Source organism: Harpia harpyja, chromosome 8 (assembly GCF_026419915.1).
Source record: "Harpia harpyja isolate bHarHar1 chromosome 8, bHarHar1 primary haplotype, whole genome shotgun sequence".
NCBI classification, from domain to species: Eukaryota; Metazoa; Chordata; class Aves; order Accipitriformes; family Accipitridae; genus Harpia; species Harpia harpyja.
The window spans coordinates 45,209,572-45,227,020 of record NC_068947.1 but is presented as its reverse complement, the minus strand read 5'-3'; the positions used below and the strand labels follow the sequence as shown (position 1 = coordinate 45,227,020).

The 17,449-nt window shown below is 43.2% G+C and overlaps 1 protein-coding gene across 8 annotated transcripts in view; it reads left to right on the top strand.

Annotated features, from left to right (window-relative positions):
* The window catches only part of ST3GAL6 (ST3 beta-galactoside alpha-2,3-sialyltransferase 6), a 42,251-nt gene that overhangs the window by 674 nt on the left and 24,128 nt on the right, over positions 1-17,449 (top strand). The window contains exons 2-3 of one of the 8 annotated variants that reach the window (XM_052794222.1): positions 12,388-12,472; positions 12,917-13,037. The exons of 4 other annotated variants lie outside the window; for them this stretch is intronic. The gene's annotated coding sequence lies outside the window, so the exon portion shown is untranslated. Of the gene's footprint in view, positions 1-48; positions 137-757; positions 782-12,387; positions 12,473-12,916; positions 13,038-17,449 lie in introns of those variants that run through there. 3 more of the 8 variants (XM_052794223.1, XM_052794225.1, XM_052794228.1) reach the window with 3 other exon arrangements.

Below are 17,449 nucleotides of genomic sequence, written 5' to 3'. Positions count from 1 at the left end.
TTCAAAGGCTATTCCGATACATCAGCGCGTTCCTCGGTGAAACCGTTCAAGGAATTAATTGAATTTCCAGAGGGATGAAGCCTGCCTCTACAAGCCTTCTGCGAAGAGAATACAATTTTAATCGTCTTGAGAGCTGGTGAGATGGGTTCCTGGGAACTTCCCGGTAAAAATTAACATCGCGGCGTAGCAGGGACCCGGTTACCGGTAGGGATGAGCCTGACAGAAGCCGAAGCGCCGCCGGCATTTGGATGCGCTTCGTGCCGCGCACGGGCGGCCGCCGCTGGGGACCGCCTGCGCCGAGGGAGAGGCCGGGCTGAGGCGCTGCCCGGGGCCGGGTCTCACCCGCGGCCGCAGAAGGGCCCCCCGCGGGGGCCGGGGGGGCTCCCCAGCGGGCGGCGGGGGCAGCCGCGGGGAGCGGGGCTTCTCTCCGGCCGCCCCCGGCCAGCGCGGGAGGAAGCGCCTGCTCGGCTCCGCGGGTTGGGGGGGGGGGGGGGGGGGCTGTCCTGCGGGCTGCGGAGCGCCGCCGCCTAGCCGGGTAGGCGGGCCGGGGGCCGTGAGGGAAGGGGGCGTCAGGGAAGGGGCCGTCCCCGTTCCCCCGGCGGCCCCTGCCGGCCGCGGGGCGGGGGAGCTGCTCGCCTCTCCCCGGCCTCCCGGAGCAGCTCCGCTCCTGGGCCGGGGCGGCAAGCGGAGCCGGAGTCGTCCCCAGCCCCGCAGCCAGCTGCCGCGCCTGCCGCATGCTGCCGCGGCCGCCCAGAGCCGCCTCGGGGCCCTCCCGCGGGCGGTGAGTCGCGGCGGGCGGGCGCGGCTGCAGGCGAAGAGCCCTGCCGCGGGGCGCGGGGGGGGGAGATAAGGGGCGGCGGGGCCCGGCGGGCGGTAGGGGAGCGGCGCGGCGCCGGCCGGGGGCTCCGGAGCTGTGCAGGGCAAGGCAAGGCAGCGGGGAAAGCGGGCTCACGCCGGCGGGACAGCCCCGCGCAGGGGGAGCCTCCCGGCCGAGAGGGCGGCGGCCGGCAGCGGTCCGTAAATAAAATTCGAGGGGAGATTCATGGTTTCTGCTAAGCTGCTTGGATCTGGTAATCCCACCGTGTTGCCATGGCTGCCGGTCAGGCGGGTTCCGCCAAAGGATTGCTTTAGGCGGGCGTACCGAAAGGGAGGGACTGCCCCTTGGAAGTGCCGAAGGCGCAGGGGAAGGAACAATGGCTCTGTGAGTGGACTGCCTTAGGCTATGGAAGTCCATTACTTGTAGTCTAGGGAAGAAACAAACCCTGGAAGCTTTGTGTTCTCTGCTTTTTTAAAAGTCTTTGGATTATTATTTGGCAGTGGGGGTTGTGTTTTGGTTTTAGTCATTGCAAGCTGTGAGATCAGCCCAGCTGTCCTGTCTCAAATTAAAATTTCCAGTGAAATGAACAACTGATCTACTGGGATTTGTGGCTGTTGGCGCTCCCTTACCTGACTGAAACTTTCTGTCCAGGTTTCTTCAGTTTTTGTGTCTCTTCACCCACTTTATGCCGAGCTAGTCTTACATACAACGTTGTTGCAAAACTTCAGAAAGGACAAACTTTGCGATGGGATGAGATTTACTTGTTTTAACCTGGCAGTTCTATTGCAACTGAACTGTGTAAAAATGTTATACAGAAGTGCTATTTCTGAAACTAAAATAACTTACCTTCCATCTGTAAGATTGTACCAGCTGTATTATTGTTTTTCTTCCCACCTACATGAATCAAATCTATGGATCTTTCATTCCAGCTTGATGCAGTACCTGCTTCTTCAGTATGTCTGTCTCTGCTGAACTGAAGCAGAGTCAATTAAGTTACTCTTTAAGCTTATGGCTGTTTATTAAAGCAGCAGTATTAAAGGTGGGTAAGTCCCATGGTCTCCCGGAGGGTGGTCTTGGCTTTAGGAGACCTCTCCTGCTTGTGGGATGTATGAATCATCCCCTGAGACTCAAGAGACTCCCACTGTCCAAATATGCCCCTGGTAAAAACCAGGAGGAAGGTTTCTCTGTGGAAGCAACTGACTGTTGGGGAAGTGCCCATGGGAGCAGCAGCAGAGTGTGTAGGCAGGACCACAAAACCTGAAAGGTGGCAGGAAGATCACAAGTGCCTGAGTCCTAAGTCGTACAGAAGTGGGGAAATAGGTGAGTTATGGTGTTTTGGCTAGACAAGGTGATTGGCAAGACGTTACTTTGATAGGTACTGTGTGTGCTGCTAAATAATGGCTTTAGCAATTATGCAGGGGAGTTGCCTCACTGAGGAGGGAAATACAGCAGCTGGCATGGTGACGAGTCTTATTCGCAGTGGCAAGCGCTTGAGGTGCTTCTCCTTCACCACCTCTTCAGATGTTTGAAAGCTTAAAGGCAGAGACAGTTCTAGAGGATTTTGGATGATTGCTTTCTTCCTTGTGTTTTCATTTTTTGATAGAAGGCGGCAGGGAGTGGGAATAGTCTTTCTTATGATAGCTTTTTTGTGCCGTTAACGCTTTTATCCTGGGCTTTTTTTCATTGTTATTTTCTGGGCACACCATGATTGGTGCCTTTCAGTAAAGGTTTGATCCATCCTCCCAAGACAGGCTTGGGAAAGTTCTCATAAACCTGCTTTGGTTGATTTATGGTTTTCTGCTTCTTGCGTGTTGCTTCATACGCTGCTGAGGGTTGGTTCAAGTATTTTCGCCTAGAAGAGGATGCAATCAGATGGGTCATTTGAAGATACAACTTGCAAGACCACTGAGAGTCTCCACGAGGCAGTCCGCACCATTGACTCAAAGGGGCTTGTGAGGAAAGGCTCTTATTTTTTTTTCTTCCACAGCACGGCTTGAGCTGTAGCACAGGATCTTGGTTTGTTTGTCTTTGTACCTTAAGGTTATTTTATTTATAAGCATGAAAGGTTGTTTTTACTGTGTATATGATGTGAGACACTGTGCTGTGGCTCCCTAGTTAAGTGCATTTTAGGAATGGGCTCAAGATTACTTGAAATATCTCTTTTTACAGGCATCTTTCCTTACAGATGTTTGCCCTGCTTTAGCTAAATCAGTTGAAATGTCCACTGTGCATTTAAGAGGAGTTTAATTTATCAAGCTTATGACAAGTAATTTGTCATCCATCTGAATAATTTGTTTATCAATTTCTCTAGCCTTACAGACAAGCTAGTAAATAATACTGGGAAATTAATTTATGGGCTGAGTGTCCAGGGTTTTTTCTTTTTCAGGGTCTCTATTTTCTACCACCCATTTACTCAAAAGACCAAGAGCTTTGTAGCAGAATAAAAAACCCCCGAACTTCCCATTAATCCAGTTTCTTCTACTTCCATTTTTGGTATGTTACATATGACTACTTCTGTACCTATTCATACTCTTCAAGGGAAATGAAAATAAAACTGCTTTTATTTATCTAATTATTTGGTGTGTGAACTTCTTGAAGTGCTAAATCTTTCTTTTATCATCCTGCTATAGAAGAAGCTAAAACTTTAGCTCTTCTTGGCATGTATTGAGGTTGGGAGGAAAATGAGATGTGCAAGCTGTTGTTTCCTTTACAAGTCACCTTTCAGTAGTGTGTGGAAATTAATCTGCTCTCGCTTTGCAGTTCAGCGTATTAATCACTGATATCAATAGCTGCTGTTTGTACAGAAAGGTTGAAAAGTGATGGGCAGCGTTAGCTACTGTGTGCTCTGAAGCAAAAATAGGGAACATGTGGCTTGCATGTGGTATGACTACCTTTTGAAAAATGTGTTGAACAAATGTAGGTGCAGAATGTGGTAAAATACTTTGTCGTAGTGCTTGTTGCTATGTTCGGTACCTATCTTAAAATATCGTGTCCTTTTAAAGTTAATTTTGTTTAGGTGGGGTGGCTCTTGAGTATTCAATGTTGGTCATTCTTTGGTCTTGAAGGCAAAAGTGAAGCCTTGATACCTCAAGAGGAAGACCCTTTACAGTACTGCAACAAAGTGAGCAAAGTTTAAGCACTCCCCAGATAATACCCAAAGTTTGCATGTAACTGTTATGTGTTGCCTCTGCTCCCAGCCCCTGCAGCAGCAGTAAAGCTGGAGTACGTTGTGCTAGCGCTATTCTTTACATTCCAGCTTCCATGGGGAGCCAGGAGGAGCAAAGCAAAAAATTGAATAGCCCCCAGTTTCCCTGACTGGGAAGGGAAGGCTGGAAAACTTGAGGAGCCACAAAGCTGATCCTCCCTCCTGTTAGGAGAGCAGGAATGGAGTAATCAAGGAACTGGTTTTAAGAGCAGACAGGAATGAAATGAAGTTCAGACTTAATCACTGAAGCTCTTCTTAAAATCTGTTGATTTACAGTGCAAGTTTCCAGTCCCCTAGCAGGAATATTGCTTTCTTTTGGGCCACTAGCTAGTAGGAAATTTTATTTGTGAGGTGGGTGGCTAGCAGTCAGACTTCCACAGACTCTTCAACTCACCTCTAAAAGAACAGTTTCTAACCCTTCTGAGTACAGGTCGAAAACACTAAAATAAGGATCAGCTGCTGCAGAGCTCAGAAGAGCTCTTTGTTAGACTGGATCTGTAGACTGACGCTTTTGCAGCGCAGCAGTAGCTGGTCGCTGCTTTCTTTCACTACTGCTTTTTGGAGTCCTGTGGCCAGCAGTGAAATGAGAACGGTGTAAGGGGCACGTTATGGGCTTACCCAGAGCCTTAGCAGAGGTAGGCGGAGGAAATATGCATATGTAGTGGCCATTTAATAGTCAGTATAAAATATGTGCACGTGTATAAAATACAAATGATATTGCATTATGGGATGGAGGAGTCGTCCCTTTCCAAGGGTAAGAAAGGAATTGAAGTTGTGTTTTTGCCATTATATTTTTTCTTTTTTCCAGTGTAATTGTTGGTTTACGTAGCTCCCTCCTGGGCAGCTAATTTTTGCAGGTGTGTTGCGCTGACACAGTTTTGGCTACATGGTGACCTGTGTGGGGGAAATGATCTGTTTAGGAAAAGGAGCATACAAGCACCCTAGCTTAACACAGGGTATTGTGCAGGGGAAGGAACTTGTGGGGTTTCCTCCCTGCAGTGAGGAGAGAGGAAGGTGCTTGCTGCTTAAGAGCTGTTGTTGCTGAATGAAACCACAACCTTATTCATTTTTTGGCAGTCAAAAATAGGTATTTCCTGTTCTTGAACCTGCCTTTCTACATCCTCCACCAGTGTCACACCTGAGCACCCTGGAAACACTATCACCTTGATCTTCACAGTGCTTCAGGTAGTCTGAAGTCAATGTGTGGGATTGAGACCAGGAGGAGGGTTAGTGGTATAGATGGGAGATACCCTGTAGGGTTTGTTTGAACATAACATTTGCACAAGATTAACTGGAGCAATAATATTAAATCCACTTGATGAAGCGCCAGAGCAAGTTGGGATTTGTCCATATTGGTGAACACATACAAGGCTTGCTAGCATGTGGTAGCTAGTCTTGATCGTGCCCCTTGTGTAGACAAGTTACTGCCTTCTCATTTGGTTAGTTGGCGAAAGCCTGTTTTTTGCTGGAAACAGTTTAGGGAAAATTACAGCTAGCTCTGATTGCCCAAATGTTTTGCAATATCTAATGAGACAGGGTGACAGTTACTTGCCTCAGCTGAGAATCTGGAAGGCTATATAAGCCTATCCTTCACCTCCCCCAATTTTATAATCACCTGTGGCAGTTTTAATTCCCCATTCTCAAAATTTGAGGGCCTCAAGACTCTGTCTGCAGTGAAGTGCCCTGTGGTTCAGCAGCTCTGATGTAGTAGTACCACTTCAGTCTCCTTTGGTGGGTTTCCTGTCCTTTTTTCTGCCCTGGTTCCCAGGTGTAGGTGTTGGCAGGTCCATAAAAGGATGCTAAAAGGAGTAGGCAGGGATGTTACACTCCACATCCTGTACTAAACAATTGTAGGTGCTGCAAGGAGAATGAACCACAAAATGTCCACAATGTGCTATCCCTAAATAGCATCTCCCTCTGTCAACTGCTGGAGGCAGGCTAGTGGGAAAGATGGACATTGGTCTGCCATAGCAGAGTGTTTCTTTTGCCTGTGTTGCTCAACTTGTGTGGTGGAGCATAGGCCGGGTGTGTAAACTGGGTTTTGAGTAGTCAGATGGTTAAAATACTGGTCAGTGTAAATACCATTTGTACAGTTTCTCAGGATTGACTGCCTTTTTTTGCAAAACTTGTTAAGGAAATACTTCATTTTCATTGGAGTAATTTGAATCGAATAGCTATTTTCATTCCTTTTTTTCTTCTGTGCTAATGGCACGCCTTAATTTGTTTTCAGCTTGGGACATCAGTTCTTAGATGGTTTAGCCTCAAACTGTAGGTTTTGTATTAGTTTAAAGATTTCTAATCTAAATTGAGAATGTTGTTCAGAGCTTTTTGGAAAGAATGGTGAAGTGAAATAGAATATGCATCTCATTCTTCAGATTTCACAGAGAGTATTTCCTATAATAAATACTGGCTGGTGTCAGAGTGACTTTTTTTGAAGCTGGGTTGACTGAAGTCAGCTAACGCTATCTATTAAGTGACTGAAAAGGATATGTGAAATGTTTAACTTCAGACAACAGTTTTGGGAAATTTGGACACTTGTATGTTTGTGCAAGGCTTTTCAAATTTTAGCACTTTTTTTTTTTAATGTCCGGAGGCTCTTATAGCATCTCTGCCACGCAATCGTGTGACGAGCAGATATAATGAAACCAGGTTTCTGATGACTTTCTGATCTTTAATGAAAGATGAGCTTATGGGGTTTCTTTGTTCCACCCAGCTGCCTGTTTATTTTTGCAAAACCTGTGGAGATCTCACACGCTTTAAGTTCCTAATCTCCTGTCAAATTTGACTGAAATTAGCCAAAGGGCTTCAAAAGTTCTACAGGGAAAGAAAGGACATGCACGCATGCATACAGGGTATGATTGCATAAACCTCATTTCATGCTAAGAACACATGTGATAGAACAAAAAGCCTTTTACTGTACTGCATTTCATGCTCTAATGGAGTTCTGCGTTGTCTGTGGCATGATTAGCAACCTGATAAGACACAGTGATGCTGGAGGCTGAGCTGAATTTGGTGTGGTCAGGGTAGCAAGGAAGAGATGTCAGTAGGCAACACAGCAGGTCCTGCTTACAGTGTGTCTTGCTCTAGAGGACTTCCAGTTTTATCTGAAGCAAATATCGGACTTCATGTTTTATCCCTGCTGCAGCGTGGGCCAGTTTGGTCATGGAACAGCAGATCTGTGCCACAAAAGAAGTCCGTCGCCCTGCTGTGACTCATGGGGAGGTGAACCCTGTGTTGTCTCCGGGCTTACCCGTTACTCTGTTAACAATCTTCAGAGGACATTGCTCTCTTATCTTCAGAGGAGATACTCCCACATACAGCCTTGGGCAAATCTGAAGCTCAGCAAAGATCAGGTAGGGGAGGACAGCTAATCTATTTAAAAATACTACAGTCTTGAAGAAACTCCTGTTCATTTTGCTGTAGGACTGTTGAAAGAGAGAATCAAGCAGCAAAAATAGACACTCTGTTACACCGACAGCAAACCAGACTTGGCTTAGGAAGTAACAAATCAAACTGAGGGAGCTGATGGTATGCAGCAGAAGGTACTGTGTGAAGCCATCCCTGCAGCGGGGACGTGGCTGTGTGTCTGCAATCTACCCATGGCAGGAAGGCTGCCCAGCTGCCCGCGCACCTCCTGGCTCTCAGCTGGGCTCGTAGGCATTTTAGCCACTACAGGGCAATCCCAGCAGGAGTGCTGTGAGACCGTGAAAGAGGGTGGGTGGGGTGAAATGCACCATCGACTCCACTCAGTTTTAGGGGTGACTGTCCTTTTCAAAAAAACAAACACACACACCCCCCCAAAACCATTAATACATCAGTTTTCAGTTTTGGTGAGGAAATGGGTTGTGTTTAACCTTCAGTGAGGATTGAGGTCTGAAAGTCCTAAATGGGCGTCTCTGTGTAGCGCTGAGAAAAGCATATAAGCTTTCCCAGCATTCCCTACTGACTAATTTAGGCAGCTTTCATCCCAGACAGATGGCAATTGAAGATTACCATCAGAGATAATTAGCTTTCCTCATGTATAGGTAAGGAAACTAAGGTGCATAATTCAGGGCTAGGAACTCCACTATAGGATAAATACCCACTAGAAGTTAGCACTGCAATATGGGCTGTTGTAGTGTCATTTTATAGCTCTGTAGACACAGAAATATGTAAATGAACTTGTGCAAACTTTTCTATCAGGAGATGAGTTCCCTTACAGCAACTAACAATTGCTATGTGAAGAATTCCTGTTCTGGTTTTATGTCTTTTAGCCTGCTCCTTTGTCCTGGGTTTTTATTGTGAATTTGATTTCAGCTTTGTCCAAGGAAACACACAATTAATGACACTCTGAATGCTGAAGTCAGATACGCCTACATCTTTGTTCTCCTTGGAAAGCTCATTACCTTACAAATCTTTTTTTTTTTTTTTAAAACACATGTAGACTTACTGGCAACCTTTCCCCTTCAGAAAAGGTGTCAGTTAGGACTTTACGTGGTGTATTAAGTGTTCTTCAGGACTACATTTTTCAACTATCCTATGTATCTCTTAGCACTCAAAATCCTCAGGATAAGTACTGCTTGGATATTGTATATGGTAGTTTTTCCTGTATTCACGTTTAAAAAATGAAACAAAGCACTAGAAGCCTTTAGGGGATCAGATACAGGCTCCGCTGCAACCTGTACAACAGTTCTTTGTTAGCTCAAAACCACTTTACGTCCACAAAGCATTGTCATAGTTATGAAGTTGCTCATTAGAGCTTTTCTTCTTGCACCTTTTGTTGTTGTTGTTGTAAATAATATTTTTTGAGCTTTAGTGCTCAGAAAACTAAGCTACATATAAAGAGGGCTTTTGAAAATAGCCTTAGTATTTACAATATTTGAGCTTTTCCAGTTTGGCACTGTCAGTTTGGGTTTAGCTTTCTTACAGTAGTTAGCAGTTAAGGTTTGTATTTGGATTAATTTTCAAGATCCAAAGGCAGTGTGAATGTTTTCATTGCAATGCTGAATTGAGAGGACTGGAAGTGTAAGGCATTAATGTTATCAGAGAAGCTGCTCAAAGTGTTGGTGTCCTGCAGCTTTCTCCTGAGCTGGCAGGATTGCTGCCCTGGGAAACTTCCAAGACTTAGTAGTAGTGTGGGGTAAGTACTACCACTTATCTCCATTTTCCTCCCTCCCTGAATTAATTTAGCTTTATACTTTTCACTGACTTGTTTTGCTGCATTCCTGAGAATCCCAGAGCTCTCCATTGGCATACAAGCATCGCAGCAGATTGACTTGCAGAATCTGCTGTTGGGGTAAATTCCATCTGAAACAGCTGGGGATTTGGGGTTTTTTTTTTGTGTGTGTGTGGTTTTGTTGTGTTTTTTTTTTTTTTTTTAGTAGTTGAGGCAAGATAGGGAACAACAGCAAAAATCACTGAACATAATATGTTTGGGGCTCTGACTACAGACATGCTTTGCATGTTATTTAAATGAAAATTAAACTCTTCGTTTTGTATACTGGTAGGAGCATGTTCATACCTATTTGCTGGGTCTCTTAATCCACACAAACCTGCATAATGTAACTTGTTGCTTTTTAAAATAAGGAGACTAAAAATTCCAGTAAAAAGAGCTGTGGCATCAGATGATGGCAGTCCATCCGTATTTGGACTTAATCGTGACTGGGGCTTGCAAATGCTACTGTGAAAACTAGTCCTACAAAAAGCACCTGTGTCTCTTTAGGGACAGATTCTGACACTAGTACAGATCAGGATTTGTACTGTTATAACTAAGTGAGAAATTAGTCTGATTTACTTGGGACTTGATGTAGATGGGGACCATTTAATTCTCCAGATGCTGGTAGTGAAGCAAGTAAATTAGCCCTCTTGGTTATCTTTTTTTTTTTTTTTTTTTTTTTTGGTTGAGTTCCACATGATTCCCTCTGCCCTTGAGAGCCCTGATGTTGCTTGTGAGTGTGTTTTGGTTTGGGGGGGGGGGGGGGGTTGTGATTTATTTTAGCCTAGGGTTGAGGTTATTCTTTATTTTCCCCAAGCTGACTGGTAGATTTCATTTCGTAATTTCCAGCCGTTTTTCTGAGAGCTGAGGTTAAATCACTAGCTCCAAATCAGCCAGAGCTGGATGTTTTAGATACCCTAGGCATTATTAGAAGACAAAGTGTGTCTTGTTTTAAGGTGAACTTAATGCAATATGTGCATGCATAATACAGATAAAATTCCCTGGTTGGATGTTTATTTATTTAGATTGATGATGGTTTCTGGGGGAAAAAAACTGGTGAGCTGATGAAGTTTGTAACTGAACTGTTTTGAAACCTGACTCATGTGGCTTTTCCCAGCCTTTTCGCATTCTACTTTTTCCATCTTCTCTCTCTGGGAAACCTAAGAAAGATTGTTCATTTGATCTCGAGCCTCTGACTCTGCAGGCATTCATGGACAAAGAACAGTGGGTGTGAATGAGTAACTAATGTTGTAGTGGGATGTATATCTTTCTATTAATGATTTTCTGTGTTCTGAAGCATTGTGTAGTATGCCTGTCATCTTTGTAGTTTAAAAGGAGGTGAAGAAGCAAAACAACTTAAAACCATGATGCTCTATTCCTTCAGGAAGAGCAGCTCAAGTTGACAGAAACTTTTTCAGTTATGCAAGTCAAGCTATGAGGAGAAATTGATTTGAACTCTGACCCCCAGAACATGTTGCATGGGTTGTTTATATTCCAGCCTTTCTGGAAGAAGAGCTGAAGGGAGAGAGAGGAAACAGGCTGAGAAGGAACAATGTTGTCACCACAGTATGCAGGAGGAGGTGTGTGGATTTATAGCATGCGTTCTCTGTGTATTTTGTTCTATCATGTATTATACCGACACCTATGATGTGTAATACATAAATAGCAGCCTAGCTTAGGCTGGCTAAAGCTTTAAAGGTTAATCTGGGAGAGTACAACAGGGCTGGAAGAAATCTTTCAGCTAAGGCTGTGTTACTGAATTTGTGATTGTTTGGGTTTTTTAATTTTTTTTTAAAGGTGTAGTTAGAGCTGGATTTGCGGTGTTTGCTTTGATTAAAGCTTTGGGAGTTGAGGAAGCAGAGCTATTTGTGCTCAGCTCATACTTGCTTTGGACTTGCATGCACAGGTTAGCTTTTGACCAAAACCTGAAGTAGTTGTTTTTGTACTGCACTGCATCATGATGGCTGCTAGGCATGGCAATAACTGCTTGGCTGTGTTAAAGTATCCTGAAGGAAGAAAGAAAAGGGGGAAAAAAAAAAAAAGTGAAGTGTGTTGGGGGGAGGTCTGTGGAGGGACAGGACAGGGAAAGCATATGGAAATGCCTGTTGGCAACTTCTGTACACCTTGACATGAATTGGCCACTGCCTTCTAGTCTTCATCTCAAGGCACAAAAGCAGGCAAGAACCTGAGGCTGTAGATTTGATCTTATTCTTGATTGTAATTATAGGCAAGGTTTCTGGAAATCTGTGATACTTAGAAAGCACCAGTTAGATGAGAATCCAGCAGTTGTTATTGTTCCTCTTCCCCTCAAAGCCACAAGTTGGATTTGGATCTACCCAGGGCTGACTTTTAAACTCGAGTTAGCAGTGTTTAACTGTGCTACAAAAAGTGTGTCCCTTGTTGGAATGAGCCCCGAGCCATTTTGGAACATTAGGGAATATTGTTTTCTATCTTGGAGGGGAAAAATAATTAAAACCAACATTCACCAGCTGAGAAATATCAAACCAGCTATTTCTTTTACGCTTGCAGTTTTAATTGTGTGTCTACACCATGCAAGGGAACATGCTGTCACCTTGAGCTGGTGCCAGGGATCCACATTGCACTGTGATAATCTGAGCCAAAATATTAGCTTGGATCTCAAGGGTGGCATAGCAACCCTGTGATAGCCCCAAGCTGGAGGTAATGTGTTCTGCCTCTCAGCAGGGCTAATTAACTCAGGATCAGACAGTTGCACCAAATACTGCTCCTATTTGAGTGCCATTTCAGTGATACCTAATGCCTGTGCTCTGTTGTGTTTTGCTCATCAGGGTTTTCTGGCAGGATGCACTGGCTGATGCTTTGTACTCCTTTTTTTCATCCATGGAGCGGGTATTTGGTGTCAGTATAACTGATGTTAAATTTTGCATTGGTAGGCCCCCAAAGTGATATCTCTGTGAAACAATGCACATCATTGATTGCGGTACTTCTGAGAACAGGATCACAGCAGTTTTTTGCAGCCAAAAGGGGGACTGTTCCAGTAAGCTTTAAAAAGGTTGTAGTAATTTGACGTAGGCTTGTACATGTGTCTTCTTGCTATCCAAGAAACAGTTCGATGAGTGCATGCAACCTCTCTTTTTCTCTGGCCTTTTCATATTTTCTGTTCCTGCCTCCACTGTGGGGCACATGTAGAAGCTCCTGGGTGCTCAGGCAAAGGAGGGAAGAGGAGTGAAAAAGGAGTTACACCTCTGAACAGATGATACTGCACTAAATAAAAGAGGTAAGAACAAGAGTCTGAGCGTGGTGATAAGACTAAGAGTAAGTCAGGACCTTTCCCAGCTTTTGCCAAACTATCCCTATTGATGGCATGTCTTCCTGGAAGGCTACAAACTCATGTTTTTCAGATCTTGCCTGAAATGTTGAAGGGCTTAGATTTGGCTAGAACAAGTCACCATACCTGGTATCTGGCATTTAAAGGTGGTAATGGGAGCGAGATGAGAGCGTGGGGCTGGAGATGATGGTTTGGAGGGGTGTAGGTGCTGCACTGTCTATTATACCCAAGACACAGAGATAAACTGTGCTCTTTCCTGGGCCTGCCTGTAGCCTTCTGGAAGGGAGCTAACCTTCCTCTTCCATCAGCTGTCCTGTCTAGGTAAATTAGGATTGCAGGGGGTGAAAATACAATAGATTTGACTGGACTTGATTCTTTATCAATACCTTTTAGCCAAAGGATATGCCTGCATGGGAAGAGTTTCTGATTTTATAATTAGGACTGGAGAGACGCACAAGAGGGAAAGTGATGCAGAGATTTCCTTGAAGATTTTGGACAGAAGCAAACTGAAATGGTGATTATCAATGAAAAATACTGATTAAGTTGCTTTTCCTACTTGCTTGACCCAGCTGGCAGGCATGTTCTGGGGAGGAGCAAAATACTGGGGTCTATACTTCAAAGACAAAAATGGAATAAAATAATAATGAATTGTCCACAAAATGATAAATGTATTGCTGTCTCTTGTGGTACAGAATAGGTTTTACCATTAGCAGGATGATGAAAGTGAGGGAGGCAAGCGCTTAGGTCCTAAAGCCAATCTAGTAACTCTTGCAGCCTGTCCTGAATTAGTATGCAGCCATGCAAAAGGCCAAAGGTGGACACAGCTCTAGTCTACATCTCTCCCCAGTAGATTGTCAGCAGAGACTACATTTTTGGCTGTTGTAGCTGATAAAGAACAAGGGTTAACTAAATCTACTAAACATCACTACTACTGTGATACTAATCTACTGGACATCATTGCTTACTGTTGGAGAAAAGATTATCTTGCTACTTCTTTTCAGGTCTTCTGTAGTAGCTGGAGAAAGGGGAAATGTTAGGGGAAATATTGGAAGCCTTCCTTAAAGAGAACCTGTCTCTGGAGGAAGACTTGCCTTTTTTCACACTTACAAGGATGCTGTGGAAGTAAATGGCTAGTTCAGTATGCTCTTGGAGGGGAAGGCGGCTCCAGTTTTCAGAGTCAGCAAACTTTTCCTCTATTGCTTATCCCCTCATCATTGAAAGAGATGAGGGCAGAAAGAGCCTGAAAACATCTTATCTTCTAGTGCAGGAAAAAATCTTTAATTGCTGGTAAAGATCGTACGTGTGGTATGATGGTGGAAGTCCCCAGTGACATTTTGACACAGTAAAACCTTAGGTTTTTGGTGTCATGGTTTGGGCAGGCCTTCAGGAACAGGAATAACTGCTTTGGTTTTGTGTGGGGTGGGGCAGGTTAGCAAGAATCTTTTTCCAATTAAGATGCTGTTAAACTTACCACTTCAAAACCAAGTCACTGTTGTTGGGGAGTTAGAAATGCAGTTTTAATTCAGGGTCACTTTGCTAGGATAATCCAATGTAACTACCTTCCTCATTTAAACTTAATGTTTCTGAGGACTTTTGTTTCTTAATAAACTAAAATTGAAAGGAGCATTGGAAATGATGAAAAAAATGTAAGGAGTGGGTGAGGGAAGGTACTAGACTGACTCAGCTACTTCAGTACCTTTAAGACTCTGCTGCAGTGCTATTGTATTGTCCACTACAGTGTTTCCTTCCTGAAGAGAGGGAGAATTAATGACCTATGTGTGTACCTAAAGCAAGAACTGGAAGAGTAATGATGAATAGTGTATAGATTTGGCAGAATAAATATATAGATATGTGCCATAATATGCTCGTGTTTTGGCAGCTTGAGGCAAATGACGATGTGAGAAAACTCCCTGTTTGGTTTTTCTTTTGCTGCGTAGTTGTTCCACCGGGCATGCACTACATGCTGACCAAAAATACTGGTGATCGCAAGCAAGCCCACAAAATACTGACTACATCTTAAAAATCCTGATGTTTCTTTTTAGCAGGTTTTTATGTGCTTTTTGTTCTGTCCCTTTAAATTTCAAGGTCCTCTCAAAGCATGTTTTCAAGCACATTTCCCTTCCTCCCCCACAACTACAAGGGCTAGGAATTTGAGGTCTGACTGAGCTGAAATTTTCATGCTGTCAGTTAATTGCAGCAGCAAGAAGTTAAACTGTCACAAGACTAGGTATGGAGCTAAGATTGTTTTAAGATGAGTAGTATTTAATTTAGTAGTAACCACTTAGTTAAAATATTTATTAACCATTTAGTAATAGTCAAAGGTGCTTTACCAAGTAAGTAGGACAGATGGAAAAGCCTCCCGCATTGTATTATAACAACCTAATTTTAATCAAGAAAGCAAAAGGAAGGCTCACAAGCTTTCTGAAAAAAGGTGATTGTAGTGTGGTCATGTGATTGCCCAGTCCAACAGCTATAGTTTCCTGCTTGATATTTTATTCTGTGGCATGGCTGCATCAACTGCATATGCAAGTTGAAAGATAAACAGAGGCTATGAGATAGTGGCTCATATCAGATGCCACACTTAGTGAAGTAAAGACTTAATTGTAAGTAAAGATGCAGCTCTGATAAGGATGTGGGTTCCCCACTTCCACCAAGGGAAGAAAAAAATAGCCTCTGGGCTTATATAGCTAATTTTTCATATACCCAAATGTGTCTCTGGTGGGTTGGTGGGGGCTGGGGTGGATCCATCTGTCTACAGGAGATGCAGGCTGATCTCTGAGATCTCTTAATACTGTAACAGAGTCTGTCTTGTCTAATTCTGTAATTGCAGCTCTGCCTTGGCAGGGGTGGGAAGTTGCACAGCGGAAGTTAGCTTAGATTCCTATTAAAAAATGCCCATCAGTCTTTTTACAACCCTTATGCATCCTGTTGCTTGCTTACTTTCAGAAAATTGACCAGCTAACACTGTGAATGTCAGGTGTTGGCATGCCAGGTTCCTTGCCCCTTTCCTGGTGTGGATCACTGCAGGCTTTTTAGAAAGAGGAGGGAATTGAATAATTGAGTTCCAGCTTTGTCCTCCTTGTTTTGCTTAGCGCTGACTGACCTTGACCTAAGGGCACCATGACCTCTGTCAGTCGGGTTGATGGGCTTAAATCAAGATGCAGGTCTTGTGATAAATAAGCAGGAATGTGTTATTTTACATCTGAACTGCATCTTCTCAATTGCCTATTTACTTGCATCTCTGACTATGGGAATTTTCTGGTGCAATATTTGCATTGTAGGAGTTTGTTTTCCTTTGATTAACTTTCTGTAACACTCAGCTATTTTAAAATAGGAAGGGAGAGCTGGAAAATGCTGTCACCATTAAAAGTACACGCAGAATAATTTCTTCTGTAAACAAGGCAATGGTTCTGTTTACTAAACCAGGTTAAGAAAGTCTTCACTAAAAAGACTTTCTTGACTACAGAACTTTATCTTCAAAGCATTGAATGAAGCCAGGCACTGGGGGGGTGGGATTGTGAGAAGACACTTGTATAATTAAAGACCATTTTACGTTCCCAAGAGCTGAGTTAGGTACACCCTTGATAATGCTACATTCTCATGTGTGTGCCAGGCTGAATGTCCTACATAAGATACTGAAAGTTGTTACAGATTCCTTATAATCCTCTTCAAAGAACGATGTTGACTTATATTCTCTTGTTTTAATGACTTTTTTGCCAGCTGTACAAATATCTTTGTAAATACTTTACAAACAACAAATTTTTTTTCTCTGAATAATACTGTTATGAATAATATTTTTGTTTTTAAAAAACCTTTTATGGGCAGCTTTGCCTTGTCTTTTTTCTGTTTTGTAGCTTGGTCTGACTCTTCAGCAAGGTTCTCTTTTACATTGAAGTCAGCAAAATCAGCAATTTAATCAGTTGTTAATTTAGTTACTATATCTGAAGAGCTGGTTTGTTATGTTCTGTTTAACTGAAGTTGGCATTTGTTGGATTAGTAAAAAAGTAAACAGTTGATTTCCACCGTAGTGGGATATTATAGCAAACTTTTGCAAAGCAGGAGGGGCTAAAAATACTGACAGTGAAAGGAAAAATAAAACACCCAGAGTGCAGTATCTTTTTCAAGTAAATGAGCCAATTGCTGTTAATGACACTTGACTAAACCCAGTAGGTGAGTTTTCTTGTAATGTTCTTGCACTTTTAGGGAATGACTCTTAGAAAATTATTGCAAAAACTCAGGGTTTGCTCTAGAAGTTGAGAGTGACTGTCAAAAAAAATTGCAGTAACTCTTCAAGGAGAGTCAAGGGAGTTGGAGCTGTAAGGGCAGCAGTGTTGCTTACCAAGGAGGGATGAAAGGTTGAAATTGCAATAGCTGCAGTCTGAGTATTTAATCCAGAACAGAGCAGAACAGCCTGGAGCATATACTTAAGGTTGATAGATTATAGCTTGTTCATTGCATGGCTATGTTACTGGTAGATGCTGTTATAAAACCCCATCTCTGACCCTACAGTTAAACTCCTGTGAAGGATATGGGGGGAAAAAAAAAAATATGTAAGGAAGTGGTGGCTTGTTGCAGTCAAGTCGCTGTAACAAATAGTTCACTGTTAGGTATTTCTTCAGGGGTGAAGCTAGGCGAGTGGCAGTAGTCTGCTTCTCAATTTCTAATAACAAAATGCAGCTCTATTTAGTAGTTTCTTGGCCTTTAATACAAGGTATGATGTCAAGATGTTACTAGCATAAAGCCTATTGCTATAAATCACTGGGACTATATCTACCTTGATTTTTATTGCCTTAGGGCTGTTTAACACAGGTTTAAAATAACAGCAACTCTAAATATTCTAAAAAACAACATGGGATTTAAAATAAAATAAAATAAAAAAAAAATCTCCATAAAGCCAAAGGCTCTGCTCATGGAAAATGCAGCAGT